The sequence below is a fragment of the Dendrobates tinctorius genome, unplaced genomic scaffold (assembly GCF_039654945.1).
Source record: "Dendrobates tinctorius isolate UK_male_01 unplaced genomic scaffold, ASM3965494v1 ptg000036l, whole genome shotgun sequence".
Classification (NCBI taxonomy): Eukaryota; Metazoa; Chordata; class Amphibia; order Anura; family Dendrobatidae; genus Dendrobates; species Dendrobates tinctorius.
The window spans coordinates 9,717,188-9,722,826 of NW_027361704.1; positions in this window are offsets into that span (position 1 = coordinate 9,717,188).

Genomic DNA, 5,639 nt, shown 5'->3' on the forward strand with positions numbered 1-5,639 from the left:
AGAGCTAGAATTGAGGGGTGTCCACTATTTACCAACTTTGGGGGTCTAATTTCTCCTGTTACCATTAGGAAAATAAAAAATTGGGGGCTAAAAAATCACTTTTGTGTAAAGAAAAAAGAATTTTTATTTTCACGGCTCTGTATTATAGAAAGAACACCGTGAGCACAACTCAAGATGGTGCTAAGGTTAGGTTCCCAAACCGTTAAAGCAACAAATATAAACCTAGCACTCCACTTAAAGGTATTTTGTAAAGGTTTATTGTAGTACACGAAAAAAGACGTTTCGGTCAATGTGACCTTCTTCAGTTACGTGTGGTATATAGATTGTGTAGAGCTTATAGGCATCTATACACCGCATCTGGAGGCACGTTTGCCCCTCTCCTATATACTGACAAGCTCATTACCTTAGAGAGATTATTCTCCTCAACGCTTAAAGTACCATCGTCCTTTCTGATAGATGCCTATAAGCTCTACACAATCTATATACCACACGTAACTGAAGAAGGTCACATTGACCGAAACGTCTTTTTTCGTGTACTACAATAAACCTCCTTGCAAATACCTTTAAGTTGAGTGCTAGGCTCTGTATTATAAACTTCTATGAAGCAATTGGGGGTTCAAAGTGCTCACCACACATCTAGATAAGCTCCTTGGGGGTCACTTGTGGGGGGTTTCCACTGTTTAGGCACATCAGGGGCTCTCCAAACGCAACATGACGCCCGCAGAACATTCCATCAAAGTCGGCGTTCCAAAATGGCACTCCTTCCCTTCTGAACTCTTCCATGTTCCCAAACAGTGGTTCCTCCCCACATATGGGGTATCAGCGTACTCAGGATAAATTGGACAACAACTTTTGTGGTCCCTTTTCTCCTGTTACCCTTGGAAAAATACAAAAGGGAAAAAAATGATTTTTTATTTTCACGGCTCTGGGTTTATAAACTTCTGTGAAGCACTTGGGGGTTCAAAGTGCTCACCACACATCTAGATAAGCTCCTTAAGGGGTCTAGTTTCCAAAATGGGGTCACTTGTGGGGGGGTTTCTACTGTTTAGGCACATCAGGGGCTCTGCAAACGCAATATGACGCCCTCAGAACATTCCATCAAAGTCTGCATTCCAAAATGGCGTTCATTCCCTTCCAAGCTCTCCCATGTGCCCAAACAGTGGTTCCCCCCACATAGGGGGTATCAGCTTACTCAGGACAAATTGCATAACAACATTTGTGGTCTAATTTCTCCTGTTACCCTTGGGAAAATAAAAAATAGCGGGCTAAAAAATAATTTTTGAGGAAAAAAAATGATTTTTTTATTTTCACGGTTCTGCATTTATAAACTTCTGTGAAGCTCCTGGGAGTTTAAAGTGCTCACCACACATCTAGATAAGCTCCTTAAGGGGTCTAGTTTCAAAAATAGGGTCACTTGTGGGGGGTTTCTACTGTTTAGACTGGTTTCACATCAGCGTTTTTTAGCGCAGCGCATCGTGCGTGCCCATGCGCATGCGCCATGCTCCTCTATGTTTGACATGGTGTGCACATGGTCAAGCGTTTGCATGCGTTCGTATGCATTTTTGTGCGCATGTTGTTCTTTGTAGTGTGCGCCTAGGCGCGCCCGCTACAACCTGTTGCATTTTTGGGTCTGTCCAACGGCGTCAAAAAAACGCATGCGCACGCTTGCGCACGGAATGCGCCAAAATAACACATTACAGTCTATGGGAACGCAGGCGTGCGCATGGACATGCGTATGCCTGCGTTTGAAATCGCATGCGTTTTAAGAGTTAACATGGCTAGAAACTGGTTAAAACGCATGCGCCTAAAAAACGCAAACTCATGCAAAACGCATGATGCGTTTTTTGCATGTGTTTCTATTGTGCACGAAGCACAGCACTAAAAAGCACTAATGTGAAAGTAGCCTTAGTCACATCAGGGGCTCTACAAACGCAACATGACGCCAGCAGAACATTCCATCAAGGTGTGCATTCCAAAATGGCGCTCCTTCCCTTCCGAGCTCTTCCATGCGCCCAAACAGTGGTTACCCCCCACATGTGGGGTATTGTTGTACTCAGGACAAATTGCAAACAACGCTTGTGGTCCAATTTCTCTTGTTAGCCTAGTGAAAATAAAAAATAGCGGGCTAAAAAAATCATTTTTGAGGAAAAAAAATGATTTTTTATTTTCACTGCTCTGCGTTATAAACTTCTGTGATGCACTTGGGGGTTCAAAGTGCTCACCAGACATCTAGATATGTTCCTTAAGGGGTCTAGTTTCCAAAGTGGTGTCACTTGTGAGGACTTTTCACTGTTTAGGTACGTCAGGGGCTCTCCAAACGCGACATGGCGTCCAATCTCAATTCCACCCAATTCTGCATTGAAAAAGTCAAACGGTGCTCCTTCCCTTCTGAGCTCTGCCGTGCGCACAAACAGTGGTTTACCTCCACATATGTGGTATGGGCGTACTCAGGACAAATTGCATAACAACTTTGGGGGTCTAATTTCTCCTGTTACCCTTGTAAAAATAAAAATTTGGGGGCGAAAAGATCATTTTTGTGGAAAAAATGATTTTTTTTAATTTCACAGCTCTGCGTTATAAACTTCTATGATGTACTTCGGGGTTCAAAGTGCTCACCACTAGTGTTGAGCATTCCGATACTGCAAATATCGGGTATCGGCCGATATTCGCTGTATCGGAATTCTGATACCGAGTACCGATATTTTTTCAATATCGGATATCGGAAGTTCCCATAATGCAAAGAGCCACTGCTGTGGCTCTGATTGGCTGCCGAAATGACGTCATCATGATGCGCGGTCTGTGTGCATCATGATGCGCCGTCAGTTCGGGCCTTCCGGGGGGTCTATGCCGACTGCCCGGGGGTCTGTACCGGCCTGCCGGGGGTCTGTGCCGACTGCACGGAGGGTCTGTGCGGACTGCCGGGGGTCCGTACCGGCATATATCTAATATCTGTCTGAAAGGCGTGAGGTAGCCTTGCCTGTCATGGTGGAATATTAATATGATTGGAAAACATTCAGAAGAAATGTGAGTGTTATCTTTTAGCAATAATTTTGGTGCTGGAGAGCACCTCTTTTTTCCTTTGTATTGAAATATTCTCATGCAGCAATGTTGTTATTGCCTAATGTTTTTTTGTGTTATGTTATATAATGTTACTTTTCAAAAAAGTTTTATAATGCAAAAAGGGCAATTTGGCCCATTGCCAAACTTTTCATATGGCAATATTATGTTTGCCTTTAAGAAAAAAAAAGCAAAAAGGCAAAACTAAAAATTTGTCTACTACAGTTAACGTCTCTGTGTGATTTCTCAAAAACCCTGTCAACATACTAACATACGCTAACCAATGCAATGAAACAGTCATAGAATCAGAAGGGGTTGAGTTATATGTATTTAGACACACTTAAAGAAACAAATTATAACATAGACACAGCATGCTCTTGCCAAGAAGTTGCCCCCTCAGGTGAGATAAAGTAATTAGTGAAAATATCACACACTTTGAGGCCAGAGAGCGGTCTATGTTGAGGGTTCAAAGGTGGTCTCACCCTGCGCACATTGTCCGGCCTACACACAACACCAGCAGAGGAGGAAAAATCATGTATCCTGGTGAGGTTATGATGAACCACACAGGCTTTCACAACTTCATTAACATTTTGTTCACTCAACTGAATGGCAGACTGGAGTACCCACCATTTGGCACAAAGAATGCCAAAGGAACACTCCACCAGTCGCCTAGCACGTGATAGGCGCAAGTTAAAAATTCTGCACCTGTGGTCAAGGTTGCATCGGGGATATGGCCTCATGACATTGAGCGATAACTGAAACGCCTCATCTGCCACAAGGACATAAGGGACTGATTCTTCAGTGGAGCCTGGTAGCTGGCGTGGTGGTGGTAGATCCAACTGATTGGTGCGTAGCCGCCGAGCCATTATGGAAGTATTGAAGACTCTAGAGTCTCCCGTCCTTCCATAGGCCCCAATGTCAACAATTATAAACTTGTATTGAGGGTCTGCCAGAGCCAACAATACAACAGAAAAGTATTGTTTATAATTGAAGAATTGGGAGCCAGAGTTCGGCGGCTTACGCACCCGGATATGTTTGCCATCCAGTGCCCGAATACAATTAGGAAACTGGCATTCCTCCTCAAAGTCCCTTGATATCCTCAACCAGTCTTCCATCCTGGGCTCGGGCATGACGACTTGATGGAGTCTTGTCCAGATTTCACTACATGTTGACCTCACTATGCCTGAAATGGTAGATCTTCCAATGAGAAACTCATGGTGGAGGGCGGCATTAGACAGGCCAGTGGACAGGAAGCTGAAGAACAACAGAAATGGAAAATTTAAGAATGGCTAAAGTCCAAAAACATCAGTTACATGCCGACCAAACTTGGTAGTAATTGAGATAGAATAACACACACATATTTGGTTGCACAATGACTAAGTGATATGCAGTACATACTAGACCTAACATTCTGGTGTGTAAGTTGAACCATATTTGGAATAAGATGAGGGCATTAAACAGTCCAAGAAGGCCAAAAAACATACTTAAGCCCACACATTATGAACATAGAGAATGTGGTTTTGTAGTACATACCGTATTGTGAGTAGATGTCGCTCCTCGGCAGATATAGCTTTGCGCATCCTTGTGTCCTGAAAGGTTATCCCAGGGTGCACTGTCTCCAAGAGTCGATCAAATGTGGAAATGCTCATGCGACAGTATTGGAAAAATTTCACTGGATGCTCCTACAGAGAAGAATAGAGGCGGTGAAAATGACCTCTTGTGAGTCGTTGCCTCAAAAGTGGATGGACCCACATGCGTCTCATCCTCCGCGGATCCACTATCACTGGGTATGGTTGCCCAAAGCGCCGTGACAAAAGCCAGTTGAAGAGAACCTGCTCAGTTGTAAACTCAGACCCTCTGCCATGTTGCACATACAACAGCAACCCAACAAATGGAGGCAAGGTCACAAATGGACAGAATGGAGGCAGCCACCTGTTCCTGAGCCAATAAATAGGGTACAGGCTCATGATTTAAATAGTTTGCAGGCCTCAAAACCGTTAAATGACCATTTTGCAAGGCTGCGAGAAAATCTCGCCATACGGATTGCATACGGATGCCATACGGATTACATACGGATGCTGACATGCGCAAAATACGCGACTGCACCTTGCTTACGGATGACCTACGGAGCACTATTTAGGGGTCATTCATCCGTATTACACATGTAAACTACGGACCGTATTTTGCGTCGTTTAGTGTGACCCCGGCCTTATATATGCACTGTCATTATTATATCTTGCGCGCTACACAACTTCTTGTTTCTTATATTTTTGTTTTGATGTATGTATGCTCTATGAAACAACTTAATTAAACTGTTTAAGTGGGGTGGGAAGGGATGTGCCCCCGGACGAATGTTTGATAATATACATGCGTCGTTGTTTTAATACTCCATACGTTATAAGTTATATTTATTTCCAATATTGGTGCCTTTATAAATACGAGGGTGTCTGGATATTTCAAGCATGCTTATCATGGAAATTAGCAACTATTTTGCCTACTATTTTCATCACGTTATTGGCAATTTTGCAGCTTTATTTCTGTAATTCCCATCATTATATTGTTTTGCAACATCCTTCTTAGTC